We start from the raw sequence: 20,778 nt of genomic DNA on the forward strand, positions 1-20,778 counted from the left end.
GGCAGAGTCATAGTGACCTGTCCCCCAAACTTTCACCCAGCCGATACCCTGTTCTGAAAGTTATCTGTATTCCCCCTGAACACCCACACTCCAGTGTCATCCCCTTCCCCACATCCTGCCTTTCTGTGTTTATAACGCCTGTGTGAATGAATTATGATTTGAAAAAATAAATAAATTATATAAAAAAGGGGGGGTGTAAAGCCCAACCAACTCGGTTTTTGAAGAAACCCCATTTTGTGTGAGATCAGGGGCTAAATCACAGTTCCAGGAAGAAAATCACAAAATCCACCTGAGCAAAGAGGGGAACACCTGACTTAAGACATCCTTCAGAAAATAGATAATGTAGTCATCCTGTTCTTCAGGTGGTTTTCTCCCTGTGCTCGGTTCCTGTAGAATATGCCAGAAATGCAGTTTTCAAAATAATAACTTGTTGGCCTGCATGGAAATTCCCCAAATTTGCTGTAACCAAAATAAAAACTCTGACCCCCTAGACTCGGGGCTCTAACATTGACCCACTGTGATTGTGAGAGTCTGAAAAAACCTTTCTCTTGAACTCCTAATAAAGATTTTTTATGTATTGGAATTGGCTCCTTGGTGGTCTTTGGATACCTGTAACTTGTGCATAACATCTTGGTGCATGGGCTGGGAAACCCAAGACCCCCAAGACTCATAACTGAAAGGATGAAAGGCCAGCTGATAAGAAGACATCTCATGTTTGGTCTTTGTGTCAGTGCCTTGTCTGTCAGATTTTTTCTTGAGTATCTGTGGAGAGAGACAACTAAAGCAGACATGAAACCCTATTGTAGCTGATACAGTGGAGTGTCGCACCCTGGTGTTAATTTCTGGGAAGGACAGAACAGGCATGGAACCCTGCTAGTGAGGATCAAACCCCACTACATGGCTCCCAGCTGCTTTCCTGCTTGTTTTGTCCTCTCTACAAGCAAAGGAATCTGCTGTCTAGCCTTCACCATCCTCTTGTGTCTGTCCATTTTGTGTATGAATCTTTACTATTCTGTGACTAATGAAATGGGACTGACAATTTCTACCCCAATGGACTTAGTTTTAGGGCATTTTAAGGAGGTCAAGGTCTGCAGACACAATTTGTCAGTGAAGGTTAGAAAAGAAAATCCAGTGTGTGTGTGTGTGTGTGTGTGTGTGTGTGTGTGTGTGTGTGTGACAGAGAGAGACAGAGAGAGAGACAGAGAGAGAGACAGAGAGAGAGAGACAGAGAGAGAGAGAGAGAGAGAGAGAGAGAGAGAGAGAGAGAGAGAGAGAGAGAGAGAGAATGAGAATTGAGATAGAGGCCAGGAAATGGGTTCCTGAAGACACTGGGGTACCTACCACCTGATTCGAATTAACAAGGTTTCCCTTCCACTTCTCTCGATTATAAAACTGAAGGTAATGGGAGACTCTTTGTTTATTGTCAGACTCTGTTGTCAGGTCTTAAGGCTGCATCTCGTATGTCAACCAATATGTTTGGGGTATACAATATAAGACACTGGAAGAGTGCACAACTGCCTTCCTTGAGTCATGGAAACATTTAGACAATCCACTCCTATGGATCCCAAGTCAGAAAGCAAAGACAGCAGTAGCTATGGCGTTTATTAACCAGTCTGATCCAGATATTCATAGAAATCTTCAAAGACTTGAGAAACTTAGAGAAGAGCCTCCAGGGTTACTGATCATAGCAGAAAAGGTTTTTAAAAATAGGGCAAGTGCTGAGGAAAACAGGTGAGGGCCAAGAAACAGCAGAATCATAATATGAATAAGATCATGTTAGCAGCAACAGCCAAGCTAGAGGATCAGAGAAGATGCCTCAAACAGCTGACAAAAGATGGAGGTAAGGTAGGACCTAAAAAGGGGGACATCTGCCCCAGCTAGGCAAAAATCAATGTGCCTATTATAAAGGAGCAGGACATATGGCCAAAGGATGTCCCAATAAAGAAAGGCTAAGACAGGCAGTGCCAACTATTACAATCAAGGAAGACAGTGACTAGGGAGAACAGGGCTTGGTTCCCCTTACAAAGCCAGGGTAACCCTGCAGGTAAAAAGGAAAAACACCAAATTTATGGTAGACATGGGAGCCGAAAACTCCCGTCTTTTACAAGCACCTGGACCCCTGTCCACCAAGATATCTTGTATACAGGGAGGTACAGGGATAAAACAATACACTGACTACTGGAACCATGTTGTGATCCAAGTGTCCCACTCTTTTCTAGTAATCCCTAACTGTTTGCACCCACTGTTGGTGTGTGACTTATTGACCAAGCTAGGTGTGCAGATACATTTACCCCAGAAGGAGCCAAAGTATGGAATGGAATAGGGCATCCCATTCCAGTGCAGCCTGTGGAACTGACTGATAAATACAAGATCCTTGGGACCCCCAGAAAACCAAGTCATGACCTTAAGGCCAGGCCACAGTGATTCTCATCTGCAGGAATTCCAATGATGACCATCCAGTGTAAGATTTGAGAAAAGTTAACAAACAGGTGATAGGCATTCATACCACAGTCCCTAACCTATACACCTTCCTGAGATCTCTACCACCAGACTATGTTTGATATACAGTACTGGGTTTAAAGGATGCTTTTTTTAGTCTCCATTTAGCCCCTAAAGTCAAGATTAGTTTGCTTTTAAATGGCATAACCCTAACAAAGGAATTAATGGACAACTAACCTGGACACAACTCCCCAAAGGCTTCAAGAACTCTCCAGCCATCTTCCATGAAGCCTTACATGAGGACATGGGTGAGTATTGATCCCTGTATCCTGTATACTTGTGGGGCAGTGAGCTATGAGAAAAGGCCAGAAAGCCTGGTAGAAGAGCCCTAGAACCCCAGAACCCTGGCCTGAAGAAGGCCACTGGGACAGAAAGTGCTTCAAGCCTTCCCAGACATCCGGCTCTCTCAGCTTCAGCTCTCCACAATCCATCCCACAGAGAGATCCATGGTCATTGATCATGTAGGAGTAGCACCATCATGCAGATGAGGCATTCCCAAGCTCTCAGGCCAAGCCAATAGGGGTTACCTGCTGCCAGACCTTAACCCCACACCAAAACTGTATATATAGGCCAAGCTCAAAAGTAAAGGTGTGCGAGATTCTTCAGGGACTTGAAGTTGTTGTCATACAGGTCTTTCACTTGCTTGGTTAGATTCACACCAAGGTATTTTATATTATTTGCAACTATTGTGAAGGGTGTCATTTCCCTAATCTCTTTTTCAGTCTGTTTATCCAGACAACCAAATAACCCTATTAAAAAATTGGGAATACAGCATAACAAAGAATTTTCAACTGAGGAAACTCAAATGGCACCTAAAGAAATGTCCAGTATCCTTAGTCGTCAGGGAAATGCAAATCAAAACAACCCTGAGATTCCATCTCACACCAGTCAGAATGTCTAAGATTAAAAACTCAGGTGATAGTAGATGCTGGTGAGGGTGTGGAGAAAGAGGAACACTCCTCCATTGTTGGTGGGACTGTAAGATGGTGCAACCACTTTGGAAATCAGTCTGGCGGTTCCTCAGAAAACTGGACATTGCATTACCTGAGGATCCAGCTATACCACTCCTAGGCATATACCCAGAAGATGCTCAAACATATAACAAGGACATATGCTCAACTATGTTCATAGCAGCCTTATTTATAATAGCCAGGAGCTGGAAAGAACCCAGATGTCCTTCAACTGAGGAATGGATTCAAAAAATGTGGTATATTTACACAATGGAGTATTTCTCAGCTATTAAAAACAATGAATTCGAGAGTTTCCTAGGTAAATGGATGGAACTAGAAATTATCATCCTGAGTGAGGTAAGCCAATCACAAAAGAACACACATGGTATTCACTCACTGATTATTGGATATTAGCCCAGAACCTTGAAATGCCCAAGATGCAACTCACAGGCCACATGAAGCTCATGAAGAAGGAAGACCAAGTTGGGGTGATTCGGTCCTTCTTAGAAGGAGCAACAAAATACTCAAGGGAGCAAATATGGAGACAAAGTGAGGAACAGAAACTAAAGGAGGGGCCATCTGAAGACCATTCCACCTGAGTATCTATCCTATGTGCAGTCACCAAAGGTAGATGCTGATGTGGAAGTCAGGAAGTACATGCTGATAAGAGCCTGATATAGATGTCTCCTCAGAGGTCTGCAAGAGTCTGACATATTCAGAGGCAGATGCTCACAACTAGCCATTGAACTGATAATGGGGTTCCCAATGGAGGTGTTAGAGTGAATACCATTGGAGCTGAAAGGGTTTGTGGCCCCATGAGGAGAGCAACAATACCAACCAACCCCAGCTCCCAGGGTCTAAACCACCTGCCTGGGAGCAGTTAGGGAGTGATCCATGGCTTCAGCTGTATATCTAAGAGCAGAGGGCCCTGCTGGGCATAGGTAGAAGAAGAGATCCTTGACCTCATGAAGGCTGGATGCCCCAGGGGGTGGGAATTTGAGGGTGGGGACGTGGGAGTGGGGGGGGTAGGTAGGGGTTACATCCGCAGAGAAGAAGGAGGAGGGGTGAGGGGATATGGGCTTCCTGAGTGGGTAGGAGAAGGGGTAAGGGGACAACATATGAAATGTAAATAAAACATCCAAGAAAAAAGAAAAAAAGAAAAAAAGAAACTGCCAAAAGGGTCCTGATCCAATATCTGGGACCATGACACTGCATGATAGAGTTTCTGCCCAAAAAGTTTGATCCAGTCACTGTAGGAATGCCATCCTGCCTCTGAGTGGTAACCACAGTGGCTCTCCTGGTGAGAGGTGCAGATAAACTAACTTTAGAACAAAGCTGGTTATTACCTCTCCATATGGCATAGAAACAATTCAAAGCAACCACCAGGCCACCAGCTTAGTGTAGGACTGTTAAAGGCAGCTTGGTTCCTTGTTGAGCAAAGGTTAGAAACCCTGGTGACCCTGAAGGGACAGAAGGCATTTTATTAGCCCTGCTCCTGGGTACTTGGCTCTTGTCATGTAGCAATAGCCCTGCACAGCCCCCCATAGAGAGGTCTGTGGCCATCAGTTATGTAGGAGCAGAACCTCAAGCCCCTCTACATGACTTGTGGTCACATAGCCTCACGGCAGATCTCCATTTTAATGACATAACTAAAGGCCTGGAGGAGTTACCCAATAAACTCTTCTTCCTAGACACTACTCCCTCCAAAAGGTATTTAACCTCCGGCCTGCCCTGAGAAGTGGGGTACGGTTTTCTGCATGCACTTTCCTCCATGATAATATATGCATAAAACTCATGGACTGCCTCTTTTCATCAGGATCTGCAGTGGCAAGTCCTGAAGAAGGTCTTTGCCGCTGTCTAATCTACTGCAGAAGGTCTCTCTGTGCTCCCAGCCATGGCTGCCATCAAGCCAAGCCAAGCCAAAACCTGCCAGCTGTCAAGCCAAGCACTCTTACTCTGGAGACCAGCTGGAGCTCCCTCCTTTATCCCCATTGGCCCTAGAGGCTCCCCACTCTGTTCTCAGCTCTTCTGAGGCTCCCAGCAGCACCTGGGTGCCCACAAGCCTGAGAACCAGATGGCCCTGGCCTCCTAGCAGGCCTGGGGACACCCAAGCCAACTCCAGCTGCCCCACACACCTCAGACTATGCTTCCTCACCCCTGGAGTGGAGTCCCTGCTGCTTCCCTACAGCCCAGCTCCTGGCAACAGAGTGAGATAAATGTGGTCCAACTTCCCTCATCCTGCCTCCACAAGCGGCTGAGCCCTATGGCAGAGCAGACACGGGTCCCCCATAACCCTACAGTGAAGTAATGCCTACATGACACATTATCAGACCCTCTCCTGAATCCTACCAGAATTTCCTTCCAGACCCCTGCTGCACTGAACCCTGGTACCATGTCCCCTGACCGAGTCTTGCTGCACTTCATGATTGTGAGGAAATCTTAACACAGTACATAGAACTCGAGTGGATTTACAAGCCATGACTCCCCTAGATGCAAAGGTAATCTGTTTCAATGATGAGAGCAGCTTCATGTAGGATGGACAGGTAGGCCGAGATGATGGTGGTGTCAAACAAAGAAATCATCTGGGCAGAGGCTCTGATGTTAGGAAAGGACACAAAGCTAAATATCTACACTGACAGTTCTTATGCCCTTGCAGCTGGTCATCTTCATGGGACAATTTACAGAGAAAGGGGACTGTTGGCTGCATAAGAAAAGACATGAAAAAAATCTTGGCCCTGTTATTGGCTCCCCAAAAGACTAGCCATTATCCACTTCCCAGGATGTTGGAAAGAAGATGATTCAGTCACCAGAGACAATAAGCTAGCAGATTGAGCAACTAAGGAAATAGCCCTGATAGCAGAGCCCATGTTAGCTATCATATTTACACACCATTGGGGATCTCTGATTACCCAACTGATGCCACATATACAGCAGGGGAACTCTGGTGGATCAAGGAGCTGTCCGTGACTCAACTCCTGGACATGTGGTAGTGGTCGATAGAAGGAAAACTAATCCTGTCTGCTGATCTAGGAGATCAAATCCTAACCAAGATACACCAATCCACTCAAATGGGCACCCAGAGAATACAAGATCTGACACGTTATACAAGATACAAGCTCAAGATACAAGATGTATATTTCAAAACTGATAAAGTCATGGCCAGCTATAAGGCTTTCCAGCTCACTAACACAACTAAAATCATCACAGCTTGAGGGGCACAACTGAGAGGCACACAATCTGTTGCTTTTTGAGCAGTGAATTTCACTGAGATTAAGCCTAGAAAATATGAGCACAGGTATCTCTTTATATATGTAGACACCTTTTCAGGTTGAACTGAAGTCTTTCTTATCAAACACAAAACTGCTCAGATGGTAGCAAAAAAAAAAAAAAATTACTCGAAGACATTCTACCAAGGTATACCTTCCCACAGATGATAGGGTAGGATATTGGACCAGCTTTTGTGCCTAAGGTTTAAGTCAGAATTTGGCTACAACCCTGAGGATTGATTGGAAATTAAATTGTATATATAGACTCCAGAGATCAGGATAGGTAGAAAGAATAAATAAAACTCTTAAAGGGACCCTAACTAAATTAACCCATGAGACTGGTGATAACTGAACCCTCTATAGGGTACAGAACTTACCCTTTGAGATGGGACTTACCCCCCTTTAAAATCATGGTTAAAATAATACCCCACCACCTCTAACTTATAGGCAAAGTCATTACAGAATTTTAGAATGAGCACCTCTTAGAGGACCTAAAGAGCCATTCAATTGTCCCACAAGCAGGTGTGGCCTAAACTTTTCCCTCTGTATAAAATATGTTCCCCCACCCGAACCACACCCACCAAATTAAAGGTAGATGGAATTGCAGCTTAAATTTATCATACCCATGCCCGGGGAAACATACCTAATCATGAAACAAGAAGACCCATGATGACTGGCCCAACCCAAAACAAGAGACAAGGAAGGTTTCCATGGAACCATGAGAATCTGATCAGGCTCTGGCTGCAATGATGGGACTACTGAAACTGATCTGGACTTTCAAAATGCTGGTTCTAGGAAATATGAGCTCTCCCCTCCTTCCCTGCCCCCTCCAGCCCTGGTCCAGCTAGCACCAAGAATCACCAATCATGCTGTTGAAGAGATAATGGGAGTACTATTTGATAAAGACAATGGACTTATCAGGCATAAAAAAGAGCACCTTACAATTACTTTGGATGTCATGATAGGGCTGGGTCTGGCAGGAGCAACTGGCATATCCTCGCTAGCCCTATAGAGTTGTAGCTATGCCAACTTAAAAGCAACCATAGATGAGGACAATAAAACACTGGAAAGAGGAATAGCCCACTTAGAAAGATCAACAAAAGTTGTGTTACAGAATAGAAGAAGGTGAGACTTGCTCTCACAGCAAGGACGACTGTGTGCTACTCTGAATGAGGAATAATGCTCTTTTTACATGCATCATTCTGGGGTGATATGAGACTTGCTGGCTAGAGTAAGAGAAAAATTAGATAAACGACAGAAAGAGACATAGGCTGCCCAAGGATGTTTCGAATCATGATTTAATAGTTCCCCTGGTTGACTACCCTGATTTCTACCCTGCTCAGCCCCCCTACTCATAGTACTGTTGCTATTAACGATTGATCCGATTAATGTGGTTCATAAAAGAGAGAGTAAAAAATTCAGTTAATGGTAGCTAGATCCCAATTTATAGAACTAACACCTGAAGGAAGGGAGAAAAACCTTGAAACTATCTCCCTGGCCCCATTGGGAGCCCCAAGATTGGGCCTTCTAAGGACTCAGAACAAAGACTGCTGAACCTAACTAATTGTTTGTGAAGAAGCCTCATTTTGTGCAAGACCAGGGGCTAAACTCCAATTCCAGGAAGAAAATAAAAAAAATCGACCTGAGCAAACATCCCCCTTAGCAACAACTGGGTCAAGGTACATATAGGTAACTTAGGTCATCCAGTAGGAAATAGATAACGTAGTCATCCTGTTGATCAAGTGATTTTGTCCATGTGCTTAGTTCCTGCAAAATACACCAGCAATGCAATTTTCAAAATATTAACTTGTTGACCTGTATGGAAATTTCCCAAGTTTGCTGTAGCCACAATAAAAACTCTGAACCCCTAGACCTGGGGGTCTCACATTGACCCACTGTAATTGTGCGAGTCTGAGAGACCTTGCTCTCGAACTCCTAATAAAGACCCTTATGTGTTTTGTATTGAAATTGGCTCATTGGTGGTCTTTGGGTACCCGCAACTTGGGTATTACAGAATCAAAACACATGTTCCTGTGGAGATAAAAACATCAAGTGTAGACACAGGAGACAGCAGCCATGTGAATGCCAAATTAAGATACTTCCTACATTCAAGTTTGATTTCTGTTACACTGATAAAAACCCTGACAAAAATAGCAAACATGGAAAAGGAAAATTTCTACTTGGGTTATCCCAAGATATACTTTACCATCAAGGGGATTTCAAGTCAGGAACTCTAGAAGCTAATTATGGCACATTCACAGTCAAACACTAAGAGATTTGAATGCATTCATGCTGCTCATATGTTGCTATGGCTGTTGCTGCTCAGCTTGCTCAGCTTGCTTTCTATACTTTTGCACAGCTACTGACTGAGCCCATGGAATAGTGCTGCTTATATTCATGTCCTAATTTGTTTTCTAATGTAATGATAACTCATCTTTACTAAAAGCAACATGCTGAGAAAAAGCATTATTTGATTTATATTTCTACATACAAAAGAGAAATCAGGCCAGGAATCAGGATGAAGGAATAAAGCAGAAGACATGGCAGAGTACTGCTTCCTGGCTTGTTTCCCATGGCGTGCTCAACCTGCTTTCTTATATACCCTAGGATCACCTTCCTGGAAGTGGAACTGCCCACAGTGAGCTGGACCTTTCCATCTATATCAAGTATTAAGTACACAAAGGGTATTCTGATAGAAGCGTTTTCTCAGATTAGGTTTTTTCTTTTCAGATGGTTTCATCTTATGTCAAGTTGACAAACTAACCAACAAAATACCACAGTTAACAACCAGGACAATGCCCCACAAGAAATTACCATGTCACCCTAACCTACATAATTCCTCAACTGAGACTCCCTTTTTAGGTGACTAGAGGTTGGAACAATTTAACACTTAAAGTGTTCACAATACCACACTTCTGACTTAGAGAATGATGAGGAGTTTCTATGTATATGCTCTTCTGTCTCTAGATCTTTGTTTTAACAACCTTCACAACTCTCAAAAACACATCATGTGGACAAAGACAGCAGCAAGGAGCATGGCGGTGCACAGTTATGCAGTCAAGATAATGAGAAAGCAGTGACTACAACAAGGACTCAAGATAATTCTTATACTGATGATCTAAGCAATTAAGTAAACTACCATTACTTACCTAATTAGTATATATTTGTTCACAAATCACAGTTTGTGTTCCCTTCTCTGGCCTATATATTTATCAAGGATAGACCTAATTTTTTTTTAGCATTAATATGTAGAACCCAGAGAGAAATTTGCCAAATACATAGGTGCTCCAGGATTAAGCTGAAAACGGGAACTGAAGAATCATGACATAGAACTCTGTTCATGCCAAAAGAGTAGTACCAAGTTGAACCCAATCCATTAGAATGTGACTTACTCTTCAATACTCTCTCCCACAATGTGAATAACACTGGTCTGAGGCACTCCTGCCATGAAAGAACATAATTTCCTAGAAATATATTTTCAGTGTGGAAAAGTTCCATGTTTTAGTAGTTATTCATCCTCCATGTAACTTCCCACTTGACCTCAATACTATACTAGTGATACTGGCTCTGTCTACTGGACACGTACTGAGCATTTCCTCAAGGATGAGAAATAAGCAGGATAATTCAATTGAATGTATTTTTGCAAAACATCGTTTATGAGATTTGACAGTTCTGGGAGCAAACCAAATGTTTTGCCATTTCTGGCAAGTCTTTGTGCTAAAAACTGGAAGGCATATATGATTAAAGATAGTGACAGATAATGAACATGCTGTACTGTAAATTAAGTAGAACACATGTGTTCTTGTCCAAATCCCACAGCAAAGATTACGTTTAGCAACAACAACTCCACTTACAATAAGAATGAAAAGAAGTTCAATAGTGCAGTGAGAATAACTTCTAGAATTTACTATGCATTGTTTCCTTTTCTTCTAATCTCCTGAGAACAGAGTAGGATATTGACCTTCTCATGAACCATCCATGAAACTGAAAGTTACAAGCAAAAAAAATCAATGATTTTTAAAAATCTTCTAATTATATGAACTGTGAAAGACAGCTTGCCTGTGCTATAAGCAAGACTGTATTCACTCTACACTTGAGTTCAATTAGTTAGAATATAACCTCTAAAATTTTCTTCCTGTCCTATAGATCTCCATTGCCAAAATCCATGATGTCCAATACATCTGTATGATTTATCCATGATTCCCGACCACAGTTTTACATACAAATTAGTGTGTCATAGTCATAGTTTAGGTAGGAAAAAAGATTTATATCATATTTACTTATGGCAGTTATTCAAATTATGATGAGTTTTGCATTATTTTAAGTTTTTTTTCTACCTGGACCATGTCAGTACTTTTTAAAGATGTATTTCTTTTTATTTTATGTGTATAAGTGTTTTACTTGGATGTTCGGATGTGTACCATGTGTATACCTTGTGCTTACAGAACACAAAAGTAGTATCAGATCCCATGAGACAACAGTTAGTTACATATGATTATCAAACCTCACACCTCTGTAAGAGCAGCAATTTTTCCTAACCACTGAGCTATCTCTCCATCCCCACGACAGAATTTTTTGAAACATAAAATATGTACAAATTATTTCAGTTAAAAATATCCTTCTGTAACTTACCCTATGAAACTGTCATTTTTAATGTTCATAAACACCCAGAACTCAAAATCTGACATGATACCTTCATACAAAGTCAACTGTGACAAATATGTTATCGTTAATCATCAAGATTCAAACTATGATCGTTCAAAGCACTAGGCCTTTGGGGCTTGAAAAATGTTATCAAAACCTTAATCCAAACAAAACTTGAAGTTATAATGCAAAGAGAAAATTATTTTATAAGGTTGAATTTTATGCATTTCCACATGCAGTTGTAACTTGAATCTGTAATGAATTCATGTCTTGAAAGAGTAGACCCTTGGATTGTATCTTCCACTGAGCTATACATGTAAGAGGTAGGTCTGTCAGTAGTAATAAAGCTAGAGCTATGAAAACTTCCAATAGCATGGTGACATCATTCACAATAACCAGAGATGACTAAGTGATATCTATACTTGAAACCAGGTGCATCTAAAATCATCCTGGAGCAATGGCTCAGTGGGTAAAATGTAAAAGCCATGTGCAGTGGCATATATCTATATGCCTAGTCCTGTGGAGTAAAGACAGGCAGATCTTGGAGTCCTCTGGGCAATCTACCTGAGATGATGGGTTTTATGTTCAGTTAGAACAGTTGTCTAAAAATCTAAAGAAAGAAAAAACAAAGAAACAAAGAAAGAAGCCAACAAAGAAAGGAAGGAAGGAAGGAAGGAAGGAAGGAAGGAAGGAAGGAAGGAAGGAAGGAAGAAAAGATATGAAGAAAAGTAATTGAAAGGAAGGAAAAAGAAAAGAAAAGAGAAAAGACTGAGCAGATGAGCTGAAAGTGCTAGAAGAACATATCAGCCTCTGGCCTGGACATAGTGTGGGTGAGATCGTAATCATATGTATATGAGCACACACACACAATCACCACAGGATACTATTTGTTTTCATATTGCACTGATATAGGCACTCTTATAAGTCCCTATCAGTAGTTTAAAATCCTACGCTCATAAAGATGTCCACAAATTCCACAGGCCCACTTTTTTCTAAGTTTGTACATCCTCAAGTCCAAAATGCCACAATGACGTCAGCAGAAAGCAATTATGATTATATCTTTTAATTCTTTTTTATCCATAATTGTCTTAAAAAATAAAGGTTAACTTTAAAAATGTAATTAGTCTGACAAAATAATCACTTATGTTATAAAGCAGGACTGCAAAGCAGCCAGAATTGTCTGGGTTGGCCAAAAAACAGCAATTTCAGTTTTGCTAAATGAATATATTCCATGCTAATAACATTTACCTCATCCATGCCATTTTATGAAAATCAATCCAATATAATGCAGCCTATCTTTGTCCCTAGACCCTTCCTCTATTAGATCTTTCTGGAACACTCCATGATTCCAAACTGAGAAGGCTTTACAAGGATACTTGCATACAAAAACTTTAAATTACAATATGTGGTGTATAACTATGTAATATAGTTACAAAACTTAACAAGCACAATTAGTATACTGTAACAACATGTCCAAACTGACTAAAAATTTATTGTCATTTTTTCAGAATCTAGTATTCATAAATCTGAATCAGATTCATATAAAACAAAGCAATCTAAAGTATATAATGGGCTTACTGACATAACTACGTTACATTACTTCAAATTTAGGCAAGAATTTCAAATAGTGGGACACATGCAAAGAAGCCAACAAAAACATATAGCCTAAGTCTAGCTAAAGTTTCCTAGCCGGAACCTCTCACTTTAACTCCTGCATCTTCGGACAGATTACAAATAGCACGGTGACCATGGGCTGTTCAGGCTTCGCAGTGTCAGAATCTGAACTATTTCTTCTTGCCAGATGAAAAAAGTCAATATAAGCATCAGATATGTGGCACAAATTTAAGCTAGTTTTTTTCCCAAATATATAGAGAGAATGCTGCCAACCTGAAAAGAATACTGGCCAGTGATCTCCTGACTTTCTTCTGCCTGCAAGACAGATTTCTATAGTAATTCCAAATGAGAGTTTTGGAATCTATAAAACTGAAGAAAAACTGATAAAATTAGTTTTCTACTTCAAATTCTCTGATGGGAGACATCTCTATGCTCCCCTAGTAAGCCTGTGAAGTTCCCCACATACTTTGCAGTGTTGGAGTTGGAGTGCATCTGAGCTAGAGGAGTGGCGTTTTCAGCAGGTATGATTTCTATTTTGGTGTGTGACATGGTGTGACTGAGTTGTGCACTATCCAAGAGGAAATATGAGTTCACAGCCCAGGTGGGAAGTTGACTGTAAGAATAGTGGGTCACAAATGAAAAGATGATGTCTGTTACTGTTAGGTCTTTGTAATACATTTTTACAGGATAATGTCCTATTGATCTGATTGGAGTGACACCCCCACGCACATCAGTAAACAAATACAGTCACAAGAAATGCCCAACTCAGACTGCATCCTTTTCTGTAAACAACCAATTGGGAATCATGTGGGACACAGGTAGTTTTCAAAAAAAAAAAACAGCACCAAAGATTTTTTATGGAAATCCCTGTTTGTCTTAGATAACACAACATTTTGTTATAATTGTAAAATCTGTCAACTTTTCCAGACTGTTACGATTCACTCCTATATGTGCTAATATTTTAGTTGCCTATTTGGTTAAAAGTCACCCTCCCCCTACCACCACCCCCCAACACACACATGCAAGGTCTGGACTTCTACAGAATGGGCTGTGAGCATTCAAACTATGCCTGCATAGTGCTTTCTAAAGAAGAATGCCATGTGCCTGCATGGTCTATTGAAAAGGAGATAGGGTGATGGGAGAATAAATATGCTTCTTCCCGAGCTTGCCCACCTAGACTTGCCTGTCTTCTAATGACTATACGTTTCTTGAACGGTGCATAGGCCCATGGCTCATCCACAGTTTCACTGATTTCTTCCCTGAGTACTAAACTCATGATGTTCAGCCTCTGCTTACACTCACCTCAAGTAAACTTCTGCTGCAAAGTGTCTGCTGATCCCTCCATCCCTCAGTCTTGTCCTGGTGTCCTGCTACTTGACACATCTTCTCCATTGGAAGTCCCTATCTGTGGAAACAAGGCCCCCATCCATTTGTGCCACACCAGCAGGGCAAGTACAGGCCCAGATCAATCTTTCTCTGAATCCTACCACCATGGCTGGATTACATCCTCATCTAAGAATCATTAGGTAATAACACAGCGGAGAGCTCAGAAACAATCATACCTAGTGTGTGATCTCTCTTCCTTGACTTACAGTTGCAGACTCTGTATTATTTATTTACTAATTTCTCTTTTCTTCTCATACACCAAGTACAGAGGATATGCCCAGTTTCAATTTATATCTTCAAAAATTGCTTTCTGTCCATATCTTGATCTCACAACGAATAACAGAAGAGGGTTATGAATCAAATGACTTCACACTGCAGAACCATACCCTCCCTTGTGGATGACCACATACTAGATGAATTTAGAGTGTGCTTCACAATCATGCTGTGCAAAATGACCAGTTGCATCCTGTGCACTGATTTTATAAGAGTCTTGTGTTCCTCCTATAACCTGCTCTTTTACTCCTTAAATCTGATATGACCTTGCCTAATGTTAGCCACACAAACAATATACCTTCATGTCATCTGTGCAAAGAAACTAGCATTTTGTGAAACTGTAAACATTTTATTTCCCACCCTCTATGTTTTCCTGTTTATGTGTCCTATACCACCCAGACACCGCTCCTAATGCCACCATCACTATATCGAACATTCCTATTTCAGTGATGTTTTCTTTATTGCCTAGTGAGAATTCCACAGACAATTATTCTAAAAGCGACACATGCACCTGCTCAACTTCTTTGATGTTTCTCTGGCTTTATTTTATCTTCCCTACTGTCTAATCCATAGGTTGGCACAAACTATTGGCCACTTTCTCCCTGTAACCTTCACAGCCACCCCAATAACTATGGAAAGAGAAACAGCTGTGCTGACTTCTATAATTTTCTATGGACTGAAAGCCAGCTCCTGCCCGTCCATTCCTCTGTGTTTTTCTTTCGTGATCATGGGCAAGAAATGTAAATCCTTTGCTCAACTCTTTTCAATTTCTTTTTCTCTGTGATGGAGAAAATCAGTACCTATCTTCAAAAAATCCAGCAAAAATTTGATAAGCTTCTAAATGTAATGCCTGGCACTTAGCAAAGCTTGAAAGATGTTGGCTATTGTCAGAAATATTTTTCTGTGCTATACAAACATAAACTTGATCCAAAAGGTAAAATCAAACAATATAAAAATTTACTTAGCCCTGAAATATGCCAGAAATGTTAATCTGAAGTAAGTAAACACCCTTTTTATGCTAACCCTTCAGAATGATTTGTTTATCAGAATTTTGACAGAGGAATGATACTCATCAGGGAAGCTGTCTTCCCAATGGTGTTTTGTCTATTACATTTATCATGACAAAACAACTTAAAACATATATCAGAAAAATCCATAATCAATTCTTCCTACTACACACAATTATATTAACAATTGGAGTGTAGATTTTCTTTTAATCCTGTGCTGTACAATATAGTAGTATGATTATTTCATTTTAGATATTAAAAATTTGATATTCAACTCTTTACTTGTACCAGCCATATATCTCTATTATTCAACAGTTACATGTCACTAGCTACTATGGCTAGAAGCTATCATACTGGAAAACACAAAAACACAGTATGATACCCTAGTGCAGGAAGTTCTACTCAATAGCACTATTGATACCCTTTGCTACATATGCAAATCTAAAATTGAAAGGAAATTGGAATCTATTATAGTCTGGGAGACTCTTTATGTTTGCCTATAGCACAGTTTGCATGTCTCAATGTCCACAAAATATTCTGAGGCATTATGACGAAGCCATCCTGGCTCTGTGGCATATTGTCGTTGAGAAATTATCATTACAACTTTATGGATATTAGAACATTTTCCTTCTAGACACATTTTAGAAGTAGATCATATGAGCTTACTCATTAGATCAAATAACAAACTTTCAGGCTTTTGCAAAGATTGACACCTTTTATGTCTTACACACATCTTTTTTAACACTTGATTACTAGTTTACAGATAACATGACAGGTAGATCTTGGAACGTAATTACACAGGTTATAAAAAAAATAAATAGAAGTTTATAGACCTGAAATAAAATTTTAGATTACATCTATTGAAAAAGACTAGAAAGTAGTTGAGGGCAAGAATGTCAGCAAATAGAATGATTTAAAGAGATCCAGAATAAATGGCATAAAATTAGCTGAACAATACTGGAGAATTATGAACAAAAGGCTACCTGGTTACTAGGAATGAAGTGAAATCCACCAGAGTATCACAGACTAACAGGATCCAAGCAAAACTGTTGCATGACTGTGAATAATATACAAACTATAAATTTTCCTATGTCTAAGTGTCAACTAAACTGGATTTTTTCACATATTCAGTTGTCATCAGATTTTAAATTTAGCAGTGTAGCACAGTGACAAAAAAAACAGTGCAGTTTCAAATAGTGAAAGTACACATATTATATAACTATTAAACAAAAATAGGCACATAACTCCATCAATTCTATCCTTTAAGAAGAATTTTTCTGCATGTAGGCTGGAAATATCTTCAATTTTAGAACACATAAACATGCAACAATATAGAATATAAATTGTTGGAATATATGCATGAGTATATGGGAGTGTTTGAAGCATCTTCAGATAACTTTGGGTCTCAAGGAGTATCTGGGTAGATCAAGAAACAAAATTATAATTTTGTCTAATGCATCTATATGGAAAAGTCATAAGTGCTCTGACTTCTCCCATCACTAAAACAATTGAAAGGATTAGTAAACTATTTTTTTTTATTTACTCATGAAACAACAAAATATACAGAGCACGTGTTTGATGGGTATAGAATAAGATTCTACCTGTACTCGTTTGAATTTTGAGTATGACACATCTTTTAATATCACCTTTCTTTTGTGTGAATACATGTGTGTGTGTGTGTGGTGTGTATATATTTACATGTGGATGTATATATCTGTGCATGCATATATGCAGCCAAGAGGGCAATGTTGACTGTGTTCCTTATTTGCTCTTCACTTTGCTTTTCATTAATTTATTTATCCATTGACTTTACATCCATATCATAGCTCACTCCTCCTTCTGGTCTTCCTTCCCCCCATTCCCCCCACACACAGTCCTTTCCCCTCTCCCTTTCTCCTCTGAAAATGAGGAGGTTCTCCTGGGTATCACCCTACACTGGTAAGTCAAGTTACTGCAGGAATAGGTGTATTCTCTCCCGCTGAGGCCAGACAAGGCAGCCTAGTTAAAGGAACAGGATCCACCGGCAGGCCACAGACACAGGGACAGTCCTTGCTGCAGTTGTTGAAGATCCACATAAAGACCAGGCTGCACATCTGTCACATATGTGTGAAAGGCCTACGTCAAGCCCATGTATGTTTTCTGGTTGGTGGTTCAGACTCTGAGAGCCCCCAGGGGTCCAGGTCAATTGACTCTGTTGGTCTTCCTGTGCAGTATCTATTTCTTTCATGTTCCTCAATCCTTCCCGCAATTCTTCCATGAAACAGCTTTGTCAAATGTTTGGCTGTGTGTCTCTGCATCTGATTTTTAAGACAGTCTTTCACTGAAATGAAAGCTCACTGATGGAGTCAGCTGTGTTGACAGTGAGCTTTCCTCCCTCTCTCAATGCTGGAATACAGGCAGGCATGTGCCATCATGCTGGAGTTATCAAGTAGATGATGGCCATCTGAACTCAGGTCTTTATTCTTCTTTAGAGAGCATATTACCCAAAATACCATCACTTCAAACCCTTTATCTTTATTTCTTAATAAGAAAAATTGGATTCTGCACTGCACATTTGAAAGCAGAATATTAGGGAGGGCAGGTCAAGAGAAAGGAGAAGAAAAGAGGCAGAAGCAAGAGGCCAAACACAAATGGTATTATTTACTCAAGGTTACAAAAAAGCACTGTCTTAAAGGGACTTCACCAGTTGTGACCACTAAGAATTCCATTTCTTAAATGTTCATTCTTATAGCTAAGAATGAGAGAGACAGAGACAGAGACAGAGAGAGAGACAGAGACAGAGACAGAGAGCACAGAGAGAGGTTGAAAACATGAAATTAGATAAATGGAAAATGATTGATGATAAATGATAGTTATGTAGACGATTGATATATGAATGATAGATAACAGATAGGCAGATAGTAGAGAATGTGATAGTTAATTTTGGTTGTCGATTTTACTAGCTCTAGAACAACTGAGAAAAACTTTGGATCACAGGTGTGGAGGATGATCTTGATTAGATCAATTGAAATGAGATGAACCAACCCTAAATTCAGACACCACTTGCCAGAGCTTAGCTAGATATAGCAAGGCCCAAGGGAAAAGTGTTTGCCTCTGCCTGCTTGTCTTCATATCTGGCAAAGTTCATCTTTTCTGTTGCTACAACTGTCATTGTCGCTGCCACTACCATTGCTATCCTCCTTTGCTGACAGTGGAGCCCAGCTGCTGCTGCTGCTGCTGCTGCTTCTTCTTCTTCTTCTTCTTCTTCTTCTTCTTCTTCTTCTTCTTCTTCTTCTTCTTCTTCTTTCTCTATTTCTCTCTTTCTCTCTTTCTCTCTTTCTTTCTTTCTTTCTTTCTTTCTTCCTTTTTGATCAGGCATTTCTTTTTATTTTATTTCTTATAAAAAATAAAGTCCATCTTTTCCCAGGTTATTATGTCTAAGGAGATCAAATAGCCAAGTAGCTTAAAACCACCTTGTAAATGTCAGTAGCACACAGAAAGTTCTAGGTCCGACTCTAGACTAGTTTTGCCCCATCAACTAGAAAATAAGTTAGTAGCCAAGTGAAGGGTACCAAGCTCTGGTATATGTGTGCTTTTCTCATTGTGGCCCAAAGCGAGAGGCAGCACCACACTCCAGAGATGAGAAGCAAGCTGGCATTGCAGAGCATGTGCTGAGTTTTCCACATCCCCAGGGAGTGTCTCAGTGATCTCCAGCTCACACTTCAGTCACCATGGTTGCTCTATGGTGTTTGGATGAAGCCCTGCTGGCTGGATAAAGTTCTGTTCTTAGGGATGGTGTAACAAAGGCCAGTACAACGCAAGTTGTCCAGGGTCCTGATGCACATGTCACCCCAACATCAGTGCAGGGGACTCAGGAAAGACAGGAGTCAGGGTTTATCTACAGAGGATAGCCTTCCAATGACCCTTTATCCCCCACACTGGTGCTGCCTGGCCTTCTGTCAACGCCATCTCTGTCTATGGTTTCTTGCCCCAAGGCTGGCCTGCTTGTCCAGCTTGGGGACTGATCATACATGAAGTTCCTTCTTGATGCTAGTTTGGACTCCAGGGCCCCAACTTTCCAAAGCTGATATTCGGGCTGCAGGTGTGAGTAGGGTCCCACTACTGGAGCTGTCCAGACCATGTCTGAAAATTCCTAGTGTGTTCACACCAGAGCTAGGTCCTCGGTGAGCTATTGGAGTAGATGGTACAGAGCCTGTGGCCTGCACAGCCATGTCTGTCCTTCTGGCTTCCCTTGAGCCTGGCATGGGTGTTCAGGGTTTGTCTTGCTTCTGCTGCACAGCCAATTCCTGACGCAGGTCTCGGGCTTCATTCATCCTTTAGCCTCTGCACGGATTTTCGAAGATTCTCCTTCTCACCCAGCTCGCTCTCTAGGAATACATTTCTTTCGATGTCTTGATTCAAACGCTGCTCAAAGGCTTCCCGGGATATGATTGTGGCTCATTTGGCTCTTTCCAGGTCATCATTGGCTTGTACAAGTTCCCGGATATATTTCTGCAGTTTGGTCTTTAATGGCTTTCATGTAAGCCAGGTCATGATCCTCCAAGGTCGAGATCTGCCGGGAACCCTCTGAATGCTGCATTTCAAACTTCTCCTTCACAGACTCCAGCTCCATTCGAAGGTGGTTACTTTCTGACAATAGGTCCCGGTTCCTGGTCTCAATTTACTGCAGCTGACTCTCCAACTCAGCTTTGTATTCCTGCTTCCTTCCTGGAATTCTTGGAGTTCCTCCTGTATATTCTCTGCCCTCAGCTTGTAGGTCATGGCCAGGTTTCTTCAATAGTTTCTTTCTTCCTCCTCTAATCCAAAACTCTGTCCTGAGTCCTCCATGGCAAAACGGGCAAGAGCTCACTCTTCTTGTAGCATAAAAGCGATGATCCCAGCGAGGTGCAGCAGCACTCCGGCTTCTAAAACCCTCTAACACAAACCAAAGACTGACTGCTGTTCTAGAATCATGCAGGCATTCAGCCTCAGATTGTGACTTCTAGAGCACTCACACTGTGGACTAAGCAGCCACTATTGGTCTACACAGACTGTACAATATGTAACAAAAGACAATTGAATAAGCCACATTTTAATATATATTCTGTTCTCTCTTTATATATAATCCCAATAAGATAGATACATACATAATTGCTAGAT

General features: G+C 40.9%; 1 pseudogene; it reads right to left on the bottom strand.

Moving 5' to 3' along the window:
* Positions 1 to 19,516: 19,516 nt before the first annotated feature.
* Positions 19,517 to 20,466, bottom strand: LOC114614920 (annotated as a pseudogene).
* Positions 20,467 to 20,778: the final 312 nt, after the last annotated feature.

The sequence above is a fragment of the Grammomys surdaster genome, unplaced genomic scaffold (assembly GCF_004785775.1).
Source record: "Grammomys surdaster isolate TR1022 unplaced genomic scaffold, NIH_TR_1.0 126546, whole genome shotgun sequence".
Lineage (NCBI taxonomy): Eukaryota > Metazoa > Chordata > Mammalia > Rodentia > Muridae > Grammomys > Grammomys surdaster.